Source organism: Marmota marmota, unplaced genomic scaffold, assembly GCF_001458135.2.
Source record: "Marmota marmota marmota unplaced genomic scaffold, marMar, whole genome shotgun sequence".
Taxonomy (NCBI): domain Eukaryota; kingdom Metazoa; phylum Chordata; class Mammalia; order Rodentia; family Sciuridae; genus Marmota; species Marmota marmota.
In genome coordinates, this window is record NW_025999990.1 from 494,409 (window position 1) to 507,697 (window position 13,289).

Consider the following 13,289-nt stretch of genomic DNA (forward strand, 5'->3'; position numbering starts at 1 on the left):
GTACTTTATCTTGAAGTGCTGGAAAATCATACTTGTTTTTCTTTCATGGGAGCTTGTTGGTTTTGTAGGAAGGCTCTACACACCAAGTTGGAGGATTCACTGTCTTTGAATCTTCCCCTGCCCTACAGTTAGGACTTGGTAACAGTCCATGTCACCCTGCTGGTGTGGAGAGCTTGTGTAGTGGGACATACTTCACATTTTAATTAGCATGTTTTCTGCAAGCTTGAATTTCTTCTGACTTGTGCAATGAGAAGCCTCTCAAACCAGCATGGTACTTTATGCTTTGTTGTTGAGTGTCGGGGTGCCAATTTAAGCTATGTGATCATTTTTTTAAAAAAATATTCCTGCTAAAACTTTTTATTGTTTTTATTTTTGTTGTTGAGGCTTAAGGAAATTAACTTTGCCCATAATTCATCCAGCCTGGACTTAGTGACCAACTTATATCTGAGCCAGTTAGGAATAAGACCAAACTACGTTCTTAGGTCAATTTAGTTAATACATGACACTTCACCAACGACTTTTCTCATATAACCTTTAACAAGAACTCATAAGTAGCGTTGATTATCCCCCAAGAGATGAGAGATGGATGGTAATTCAAATGGGCACTTCTAAAAAGATTTCAGTTTTCTGTTCTGTTCTAGGTAGATTGTTTTGAAAATCTTGGGGAAAGACTGAAATTCTCCATCAATCTGACTGTATGCGAGTTTTTACATTAACTGGAAAAAACAAGAATCCCAACATGGCACCCAGTAGACCCCCTCAGATAAAGTCATTGACCAAATGAGCACTGTGAGTCATTGCAGTAGACAGGTGCTCCTTAATGGGACCGCGAAGACCAAAGAAAAGGACGTTGTTGAATCAATTTCGAAAAAGAATGGGCGCCAAACCTTGATAATACTCTCCAATTCCATGGTATTTCAGTGCTCTGAAAGCCTGATAAGTGATTCTGAACTTGTCATGATGCTTGTGATCTTGAAGCAATGTCTGAACTCTTTCCAATGGAGTGAAAATAGCTTCTGTTGTCCCTGCAAATACTGCCGCCACACCACAGATTGCAAACTTAGGATATTGACATGCTTTTAAAAGGACAAGGAAAGACAAATCCTCATTCAGACCAAATGTAAGTGCCAGGTTGGTTGTTTTCTGCATTAATGGTGGAGGGATTCCATGATATGACTTTCTAAATCCATCCCTCCTCAACTGAAGCACTGCATCCCAGGTTTTGATTCCATAGAGCTGCTGTGGAAAAAAGATCTTCAGAATGAAAAACGTGATGGCTATGTTGTTGAAAGCTGCACAGCAGCCACACAAGCAATGCTTCATCTCACCAACATTTGTAATGTGCAGTGAGATGTCTTGTTTTGAAGATGTAAGGATTGGTGGCCTCTTATCATGAGCTTCTGAATCCATCATGTTGCTAAGGTCTTTCTTCTTCATGAAGGAAATTTTTAAGCCTGTGACACCAGCTGAGCCTGGTGGTATAAGAGATGATAGCTTTTTGGCAACTTTCCCAATTTCTTCCATTGTTACTGGTTTGTCAGGTTCTTTCTTCTGGAGTCAACTTTGATAACTGGATTTCCATGGCTGTGGGCTCCAGGCCCCACGCCCTGAGCCACCAGCCCACAGGACCTCTGCGTGTGAGCCTGTGAGCCAGAGCCCTCACAGGCCCTGTGTGATCATTTTTGAATGATGGTTGCTTCAAACATTAGTCCTCTTCAGACTTTGCATGGCTACTCTGTTCCCTGAAGCCCTGTACAGACTCTGCAAACATAGAAGACGAGGAATCAGGAGTAGCTTGATCTTTGGGGATCCTCATTACTGCTTTTTTTCAAATGCAGCAGAAATACAGTGTGATGGGGACACAGCCTGAAATCAGGGCTCTGTAGTCTTTATCACTCTAACTGAAAGAGTTGTATGTAGATCTTTGGGCTCCCTTGCTCTGTGATTCCAGAGCACTAAATCTCTCAAGGTAGGAGTCAGACCCTGAAATACAGGGTGGTGGTAAGGAGGCACTCACCTTCTTTCTCTTTATCTTGTCTGAGTTGCATGGGAATTGAGCAGAATGATTTTCAAGGCTCATAAGTTATTATTTTTTTAAGATTAGCTTTTTAAAAAATTTTTAAAATTTTTTAAAGAGAGAGAGAGAGAGAGAGAGAGAGAGAGAATTTTAATATTTATTTTTTAGTTTTTGGCGGACACAACATCTTTGTTTGTATGTGGTGCTGAGGATCCAACCTGGGCCGCACGCATGCCAGGCGAGTGCGCTACCGCTTGAGCCACATCCCCAGCCCCAGCTTATAAGTTATAATAAGCATGAATCTTGAACTGTTGCACATTCACCTTTATGTTGAGGATTTTTTCTTAATTGAAAAGAAAAGATACTCAATTAGGCCTATTTAGCTTTTACACTGCTTCTCTGACTGCACCCCTTTCCCCAAGGTCCAATTTCAATCTCCTTTTCTTGATGAAACCCGAAGCCTTCCTTGACCACCAAAGCCCATAGTAAACATGTTAATTCAATCATGGCCACTGAACTAGCCTTATTGCACATCTGTATTGTACCAGGTGCTGGGCCAGAGACGGTGGATTGACAAAGATGAATGACAAAGTTCCAACTTTTGAAGGATATATTATCTGCAGAAATAGTCATAGCCCTTACTATCTTCACTATTGAATGCAGTCTATTAAATACCTCCCAGGAGGCACCATTTCCATTATTTTCTTTTTGAACCCTGCCCCCTAAAGTTGTGTAATATGGAGGAAGGGCTGATGGAATGTTATTCTGCTATTGCCATTCTTATTTATTTATTTATTTATTGCAGACAAATTCTAAACTTTTTGAGGGTAAGGATTATATTTTGACAGTTAGCATGTGATTCTCCTTTAATCAAAATTCAGGAAATACCTAATTGAGTTATTGAAATAGCTTTCCTGGTGTGATTATTAAATTAACTTGTAACCGTTGGGGGAGCAGCTGGATACTGATTCCTTATCTACCATAGTGAGTGAATAGAGGGAAGATGGAGAATCCATTTTTACAAAGATTTCCAGGTAATTCTCTTCAGAGCATTTAAAAAAAGTATTGACTCAAATTTCAGCATATAAATAACAGGAAGCGGGTTCACTGATATAAAACTCTTCAATGTAACACAAACAGCCAAGAAAGTGATGTTAAAGTCAGGGACCAGTGGGAATCTGTATAGACTAGAATACAACCGTAAAAACTCAAAAACAACAAGAAAACAAAACAAATTCAAACCCAGTAAGATCAACAAGGGAAAAGAAAGACTTGGTTAAATGATGGTGTTTTTTGGTTACCCTACTGCTGCATAACAAACTAGTCCCAAATTGCCTGACTGGAAACAAGAATAATTTATTATTTTTCATAATTGACTTTAAATTGTGCAAGAGCTGTGGTCACTTATGCAGCTGCGTTTAGCTGGGAGCTTGACTGGAGATGGAACATCCAAGATGACCTCTCATTGTCCAGGGCTTTCTCCTTGTGACAGCTCATCATTTAGTAGTCTAGCCCTAGCCTTTTTGCAAAATGGAAGTTGGCTTCCAAGAGGGGAAGTAGAAACTGCCAATTCTTTTAAGATCTGGGTTTAGAAGTCCCAGAACATCATTGCTACTCCATCATATTGGACCCCTAGAATCTGGACCAGCCCAGATTCTAGGGGAGGAGAAATAGACTTCATCTCTCATTACAAGGAGTATATACAGGAAGGGGAGGAATTGATAGTGTCCATATTTGGGACCATCTACCATACATGTTCATAGTCACATCTGGCACATGTCGTATGAAGTGGTTATGCCTCTGGTTCATTGAAACTCCAAGTCTAGAAACTGCCATAGGATCCATATGATAGAATTCTATTTAGTAATACAAAGGAAGAGACACAGATATATGCTGCAACATGTATAAACCCCAAACACATCATGCTAAGTGAAATAAGCCAGATATAAAAGACATATCTTTATTACATTATTCTATTTGTATGAAATGTTCAAAAAAGGCAAATCTGAGACAAAAAGCTAAATGATGTCCAGTGGTTGCCAGGAGCCAGAGGTGGGCTTGGGTATTAATTATAAATGGGCACTAGAGATCTTATTGGAATGCTAAAATTCTGTAAAGCTAGTTATTTACACAATGTAGTAAATGAATTAAAAATTGTTGAACTGTACATTTAGAAGGAGTGAATCTTATGGTATGTAAATTATATTTCAATAAAGCTGTTAAAAAATACAGGGTTGTGACCTTTTATTCAACAGATGTATTCCAGAAGACCTTGCATAATTCAGGTCTTGCACAATTTAAAGTTAATTTTCCAAAGAAATAAGTGTATAGCAAGTTAATTTTCCTACAGGAATAAGTGTGAAGAGGTGATATATTCTTAAAGGGCAAAACCTCATACCTATGGACATAGTTTTGCTTTACCTGCCTTTTGTTTTCTCAGCCTTGCATCTTTTACACAGCGCTGTCTCCTAATTTAACACCAGAGCATATCAAGATCCATACCCGGCCTTCCTCATAACTTTATCACACTGAACTTCCAGTTCCAAGCTGTTGATTTTCTAGTGTGTTTTTTTCGGCAGTATGGGCATCACTTACATGAACTTCTAGATGACACTATTATAGACTACTCAAAATATTTTAATTCTTAGTAACTGTCATAGTTACAATTACAACACAATGGCCCCCTAAGACCACTGGCCAAAGTTTGGATGCCCATGCACTATAGGGCCTGCTCATTGAAGGTGGCAAGTATTTCTGTTAACCAGTTAGAGAAACACTTTCTGACCATATTAACAAAAATACAGTTAATGAACATCTCAGTTGGCCCACCTTAAAAATTTTGTAAATTTTGACAAAGTTTTACATTTAGGGAGATTAATGTTGTTTTAAATCTTTCTTGCAAAGTGAAATTTCATCATTATCATTACTTTGTGTTCCACACTATTTGAAATTGTTCAGAGTCACAGGAGTTGCTGATGCACTATGCTGCAGAGGTAGTGATGGTGAGACCTAGCCAGCCTCGCTTTCCCCGCCCTCTGTGTTACTGAGATGGGAAAACCTCAACCTTCAGCACATGCATTCCAGATGGCCCAGGGGCCCTTTGTATTAGCTTCTATTCAATTTGTAAGGAGTTTGTTTTCCATGAATTTGCATTAAGTTTCAAGTTAGACTCAATAAGCCTAAATACCAAGTGAAATTCTGTCTGATCCACTCAGCCTCTGGAGCTTGTCAGAAACTCCAAAATTGGCTTGGATTTTCTTCCAGGATTTATGAATCTGGGCCGAACTTGAGGTTCAAAAAGTGATCCAGCCAGTCACTTAATCTGGGATTTCAAAAGAAGTGTTTTGCACATTTCTTTCTATGCATCAAGCATTCTGTCATTGTCTGCTGGATTTATGTCCTGCTCTCCCTAAATGACCTCACTACCTTTTTTGGATCATCATGCTTTTATTGATGTTATGGAGTGAATTGTATAACATCGCCTTACCCCTTTCATATGAATTCCTAATTTCTAGTGCTTCAGAATGTAACCTTTTCTGGAGATAGAGTCTTTAAGAGGTAATCACATCAAAATGAGGTTGTTAGAGTGGACTCAAATCCAATATGGCGGGTGTCCTCATAACAAAGGGAAATTTGGACACGAATTTGTTTTCCGTGAATTTGCATTAAGTTTCAAGTTTGGACATAGATATGCACCCAGGGAGAATGCCATGTATTAGGGCAGAGATTGCAGTGATGTTTCTACTAGTCAAGGAATGCAAAAGATGGCCAGCAAATCACTGGAAGAAGAGAAAGGCATAGAACAGTTTCTTCCACACAGCCCTCAGAGGGTACCAGTCCTGCTGACATTTTGATCTTGGATTTCTGGTCTTGGACTTCTATTCACCAGAACTGTGAAGTGATAAATTTTTGTGTTTAAAGCATGAGTTTGTGATACTTTGTTGTAAAGCTCTAGCAAACTAATGCAAAATAAGAAGATAGACAAATGACATTTTTTGGTTTGTATTCTGACTAAATCTTTTCTTACACATATATATTTGTTGATTTTCATAAGAACTCAGAAGGTTAGGCATAAACTTCATTTTACGTGTGAGGAAATGGAGGCCAAGAGACTTTGTGGTTCTCCTAAAATCCAAAGTGACCAAGGTGACACAGCTCTTTTCTAAGTTGACATGAAGACAAAGATTTCCTGATTTCTAGTCCTATCCTCTTGTGCCTTCATGCTGTGGGGAAACCCAACTATCAAGCTGAGGAAAAGGTGAATATGACATTCTAGGTTACTGCAATTTTATGTTTGTATGCTTTGGTGCTTGATGTTGAACATCGTTCCAGCAGCTATTGCTATTTAACATGTCACCCTTGGTGTCAAATAGCAACCATTTATTCTTGCTCATGGATATCATGGGTCAGGAATTCAGAAAAGGTATACTCAACACAATGAGTACATCTTATCTTTGCTCCATGATGTCTGGAACCTCTTTTGGGAAGACTTGAAGATGGGCGTCAACTTGATTGCTGGGGTCTGAAACCACCCAAAGGCTCTTTCACTGCTGTATCTATAGGTCAATGCTCACTATTGGCTGAAACCTCAGCTGGGGATGTCAGCTGGAATTTCTAGCACTGGCCTCTTGATAGTTGGGCTTCCCATAGTATACAGTAGCTGGGTCCAAGGGCAGCAGCCTGCGAGAACCTGACAGAAACTGTGAACCTTTCATGATCTCTTCTTGAAATACACAGTGTCACTTCCACCAGAAACTTAAACCCTCCCAGATTCCAGAGAGGCAAAGTAGACCACCTTACCTTGGGAACACAATGAAAATCACATGAGTACACGTAGGATGGAAGGTATGGTTGTGGCTAGTTTAAAAAAAATAAAAACTGCACCAAGGTTTTTGAAATGAGGTTCTCTATTTATTTGTGATTGTTCTTGACTTGCTTCACAGTTCTTGTGAATAGATATACTTAAAAATATAATTATATCTTTATTTTCTTTCATCTAGATTTTATAAAATATGTGGCTTATTTCATATACATATGAACCACATTATTTATAAATATATATAAAAATACATATATGTATATTCCTAACACAGAGTTGCTGAAAGAATGAACTAATTCTGGTTTCACTACTAACTTTATGACCTTGGACAAATGACTTCTCTTAACTTCAGTTCCCTCATTTCTAATAGAATTTACATCCTCTGATTTGTGAGGGTTAAATATACTAATGCATGAGGAGCAAGTAGCATAATGCCTGATTCACAGTGAGCACTTCATAAACAACAATTGGTAACGTCACCATTGTGGCAAGGCATGAAAGACTTATATAATTAAAAACCCCCCTCAATATTAGATTGTTTTAACATTTCAAATAATCTTAAAGGGAGACATGGCATAAGAAAATATTGATTAAAATGTTTGGTAGAATGCATTTAAGCAGAACTCAAAGGATAAAATGGAGAATTGATGTCATGTGGTTCTCCCAAAACCCAAATGGGAAGGAAGTCCGATGAATCCAAATTGAGAAAATGGGGCTTTTGAGGGGTGGATTTTATGTTGACATCCCCATGGTGTCACTTGGGACTCCTGTTCTTATCCCTTAATCTTCTGTCTCTTGGATGTCAAGCAAGCTCCACTCAGACCTACCCAGCACCTTCCTTCAAATGCTTAGCATTCCTTGCTTTTATAAAGCTGGGATCCCTAGTGTCTCATGGTTTCCAGTGCATCTATCTTTTATCTTCTACATCCTTCGAGCAAAAAACACTGCCTTTTCTACCTTTTACAAGAAACTGAATCCTACAGAGGACATTTATCATGATTTTTATAGGTCTATTCAAGACTGGAGCTGTGAGGGGAAAGGTTCACCTCATAGTGTTTAATAGTCTGTTCTTGTCTCCTCTTCACTTTCATTTACCTCCTGCAAGTCTGAACTCCAGATACCAGGCCCTCCCAGACTTGATCAGCCCCCCAAAGAAGTGTGGTCCAACATACTAGCAGGAGAGAAGAATAAGTATGGAGAAAATTTAAACAAAGAATCTGGGAGAACCAGACCAAAATCTTTACATGTATAAAATTTAATGCTGTTTTTTAGCCATGGAAATGCAATTTGATGAGAATGCTGAAACATGATCACATTTCATTTGAGAACAGCACTCTGAAGTGGGCACTGTTATGAAACCCTATCTGACAGATGAGAGAATGGAGGCAAAAAGAAGTGAAGTAGTCAAAGTTGCTCTTTGACATGATGTCTAACCTTGTAGTTAGGGCCATATAGGGTCTCATAGTTAGACCCCTGCACCCTTGATACATATTCTTCACCATGTTAAGTGATCACTTTATGTGTTTTTTTTTTGATACTGGGCTAAGAATTTTTTCAGACTCAAATGGTTTTAAGGAAGAGTCATTTGGACTTTGTGATCTTCAGGGGTCATTTTTCTCTTTCGAAGGAGGTGTATGTGATCCCCTCCACTAATGAACTGTGCTTCCAATTTTGCCTTCTCCAAAAGCTTTTTACTTACTCATTTAAAAATATTTAATAGAGAAATCACCAATGTGCACGTTACAAATGAACCAATATACCATAAAAGATGTTCATTAGGAAGATAAGACCTCCCTTGTTTTTTGGCAATCATTTTATGATATTTCTGATTAATGATTTCATTTGGGCCATTTCAGTGTTCGGTGGTCTTCATTTGTTAGTGTTGATTATAGGATGCCATGCCTCACTGGAATCTGACTCATTCTGACCAACAAATGTGAATTAAAATCAATAGAAATGTCATTAGCATCCCAATATCATGAAAGATAATATAACCATTTCTCATGCATTCAGTTTATTAAAATTTGCTAAAGTGTGAAATATGTAGGACAAGTAATGATGTTTTAATCTTTCACCAAGGTAACAATTGAAAGCTGATTGATTCCATTCAGTAATTATAAAATCAGAATGATGGAAGATTGTAATCAAGTAGGATTCATTCTCCTACTTTGTCACTCCTCCATGCAAGATAAAATTCTCATTTGCATCATCTCTTTTATCTGAAAAGAAATCAAACTTCTATTTGCTTCACTAAATCCACGAGGTAGATAATAGCCTTTCCTGACTCTGGAAGCCATGGTGAGGCGGCTGCTGCCTACTAATAGCTGGGAAGTCAGGGACAGCCCTTCTTTAATTCCACCATGTCTCTGTGAGAACAGCCAACTCTGGGATCTACGTATTCAAACTATAATACTCCTACAATTTTTTTTTTCCATTTGGTACTGGGGATTCAACCCAGGGGCACTTTACCGCTAAGCTACATCCCCAGCCCTTTTTATATTTCATTTTGAAACAGGTCTCACTAAGTTGCCTAGAGCCTTGCTAAGTGGCTAAGGCTGGCCTCAAGCTTCTGATCCTCCTGCCTTAACCTGTCGAGTTGCTGGAATTACAGGTGTGCATCACAGCACCTGGCCTCTCCCTGCCAACTTTTGTATGGCTGCTGAGTGAAGGTTTGTACACTAGGGTGCTGCTTTTCCTGTCTTAGGTAAGATAGTTCTGGGTGAATGTAGCTGATCAAACATAAATCACATAGTCAATCCACTCAGCTTGTAGAGATCTGGGGGAAACTTTCTTTGTTCCAAAAAGGCTGGCAAGAACCCTAATTTACTTGTCTTTAAAGATAGGAGAATCAGTAGGGCCAGGGTTGTGGCTCAATGGTAGAGTGTTTGCCTAGCATGCGTGAGGCACTGGGTTCGATCCCCAGCACCACATAAAAATAAATAAAATAAAGATAGGAGAATCACTGTTAGCCCAGGGGCATCTAGTTGTCAGGCTGGGTATAGAGTGGGGAAGAGCTGAACAGTAGGGGCAGGAAAAGGGAGGGGCCCATGCTGTTCGGCCTAGGTCCTAGAGTTTCAAAACTGGGAAGAGAAGAAGGCTAGGAGAAATCGGGAGGTGCTGACAACCTTAATGGCTCATGTCAGCATCTAGTTAGCATGGATGATGGCTTTGAAGATACAGGTTGCAGAGTAGATCATTTTTAGCCATCATTGTTACACAACCAAGAATGGAATGGTATCATCAGCTAATTTGAGAACAATAAACTCTTACTGGGAAAATAAAAATTCCTCAGTGAGCATTTTCTTCACTGTGTATGACTCCTCCTTGTCCCAGTTAGGCCAGGGGTCCTGTTACATGCAAAGAACCTTTTTTTAAAAAATTGCTCTTCCTTCTAGCACTTTTCACATAATCCTGTTTGTGGGCTTATTTGTTTAGTAACAGCCTTCCCACCATTAGACAGGAAGCTTTGCAAGGACAGGCACTGAGCTTGTGTGTGTGTTGAATATGGTTGAATAAATATCCTGATATCTGCTCCCCTTTGTCTCTCAAGGAGCCTGATCTGCATAAGAACTTGTTAGACTTTTTCCTTCTGTACTCAAAAAGATGTCTACCTGTCTCTGGATCTCCCTCTACCAGCCACAATGAGTGTCTATAGGACCTGACTGTATGACATTTTTAGAAGTGATTTTATAACACACTCTACAAATTAATCATAATTGCCATTCTCAATGGATTTGGATGCTCTAATGACTTTGATGTGGTTGAGTATGAAAGCTGAGACTTAGGGAATATCTTCCCATGGCTCAGGTAGATGAGAGCAGTGGGGTGATTCTACTCATTGTTAAACAAATATTTACCTTTATTTTTTGTCATAGTTATGAACCTTCTAATAAAAATTCTGTGGGCGGTATTGTGGAAAGGTGGTTGTTTTTGGAGCCTGACAGACCTGGATTTGAGACTGAACTCTCACACTTACTAGCTATGACATCTCTCATCCGTAAACTCGGGAAAATTGTGCCTGTTCTATAGGGGTGTCCTGTGGGCTAGAAATAAAAGAGACTATAGTGCCCATTTATGATGCCTGATACATTGCAAGGACTAAGTATGTGGTAGATTATAGTGAGGAATTATTGCCAAATTTCAAAAAGTGAAAATTGATATCACAGAAGTCAGATAATGTATTTTAAAATCCACAAAAAAACTGTGAGATGATGCTCAGTAGAAATGGACACAGTTCTTTTAAGCTCCACAGAGAGACAGATTTTGGGGAATGCTGGAGAAAGTTTAATATTCAGGAACATATGGGCATTGACTATTTTCTCCACTACCCCAAGATGTGGCTTCGCTGATGAATATGTTATAGAACCAGGAGATCTTGGCCCTGAAATACATTTCCTTGGATGAATCTCCTAGATTATTAGTGTAAGACTGATATGGTTATGAAGCCCACAGTTTAAAAGGGCACCAGTTCAGCAAGGTACCTGGTGGTACCCTTCTTGTTCAGGGCATCCTATAGGGGAGAGAGGCCAGACCAAGACATACAACATCCCCTGCTGTTGTGGGTAGAACTTCCCTTCAGTTGAGAATTCTTGATTTGCAAAATTGGGAATGCAAAGCAGGTGTGTTTGAAGCTGCCCAAGCCCATCAGAATTCTGCAGTCCCTGGGCACAGTAGCTCTCACTCTGGACGCAGATTAGAATCACCTGGGTATGGCTAAACAAAGATCGAGGCCTGGGTCTCCCATCAGATCAGTTAAACGTAGTTTTTGAGGGAAGGGGTCTAGACATTTGTATTAAAAAATAATAACTCTAGCCAGGTGCTGTGGTGTACATCTGTAATCCCAGCTTCTCCAGAGGCCAAAGCAGGAAGGTGGCAAATCTGAGGCCAGCCTGGGCAACTCAATGAGACCCTGTCTCAGAATGAAAAAAAAAGAAAAAGGACTGAGGATGCAGTCAAGTGTTAGAGCTCCTCTGGGCTCAATCCCCAGTACTGCAAATGAACAAAACAAAACAAATCTCTGTAGGTGATTTGAATGTTTTAGGGTTGAAAAATCACTGCTGGCCCAGATTTCTAAATACTAATCACACTGTAAAAATCTCAGCTTACATGTAGAGCAACACCGTATAGAATAGTGAATAAAACATAAAAGAGCCTACATCTACCGCCTTCACGTAGTTGGTTGAGGCCATTGGTTTGGGAAATAGACTTTTTGCTAACATCACCTGGAATAGGGAGCTCATTGTTTTTTAAACCATTAAAACTCCATAGGAGATGAGGTGATGGATTCTGGGAATGGGATGTCAAGATGTGTCACTTTAAATGCTGAGTTTTTAGGAAATGCTCTTCTTAGAGTGCCTCCCTTGGGCCTGATGGTTTGGCAGATTTACATCTAGCACTTAGCTGCCACCCCACCAGGGATCCTCCCTCTGATCCCAGGATATTGAAGAGGTTTTATTGGCAAAGGCAGCATTTTAAACCAGCTCCTATAATGAGCTCTCTGATAGTCATCCCTGCACAGGTGACGACTCTTCAGGTGGGCTCTCACTGTGTGAGAGAACGGTACCTGTTCCCAGCTGCTAAGGAGGAATCAGGATGGTGGCACGTTAGAACTGAAGGGACTGAAGAGATGTGTTTGGTCACCCTGCCCAGGGGGAAATTGAGGCCCAGAGGCTAGACAACATGTAATGAAGCAGCTGATCCATAGAGCAGGTCTCCTGGCCCAGGTTAGGGCTTTCCCCCTCTGTTACAATTCCCTCCACTCCTATTCTTTTGATTTTCTGTTTTATTCTTTTCCTTCTCTTCCTAGCTTCCTTCTGACTCTGTTATCTCTCCTTTTCCCCAATTTTCCTTTTTGACTTTGTTGTCTTAAGTCTTATGTCTTTAAATCTTTTTTTTTTCCTTGACTGAGGCTCTCTTGACCAGAAATGATGGCTCCTTCTTAGACTCACCATTTTCAGTGAATCAGGTGATGGTTAACATTTGTAATCTGTAGTTTAAAAAAATAGAAAACTTTTGTCAAAAGTAGTAAAAATTAATAGGAAAATGGATAAAAAGGAAAGTAAAAGTTCAATATTTCTGAACTCCTTCCAGAGGCAGATGCTGTCAGGCAGAGCAGAAAACTTCCCCAAACTCTTCACAGATGGGAATAGATGATGTTGGACAACTAGACTGTAGTGTGAAAACTCGTTTGAAGAAAACTTCTTGTGGCATCTCAGCAGGAGAACATGTTCATCAACAGGATGGTTATTGCTTGCCTGGTTGGAATTTTTATCTTCTGCATCATTCTATTTTGTATCATGGGGATTCAACCAGAGAATATTTCCTTCCATTTGTGTGACATCTTCTCTTCAGGATCATACCTTCTCCCAAACACTTTAGAATATAAAAATGTATTAAAGAGACATATATTTTTCTCTCAGATATTACCAAACCAATCCCTATAAAAACAGAAAA

The 13,289-nt window shown here is 39.5% G+C and overlaps 1 pseudogene; it reads right to left on the minus strand.

Annotated features, from left to right (window-relative positions):
* Positions 1–475: 475 nt before the first annotated feature.
* Positions 476–1,413, minus strand: LOC107139366 (annotated as a pseudogene).
* Between the last annotated feature and the right edge of the window lie 11,876 nt (positions 1,414–13,289).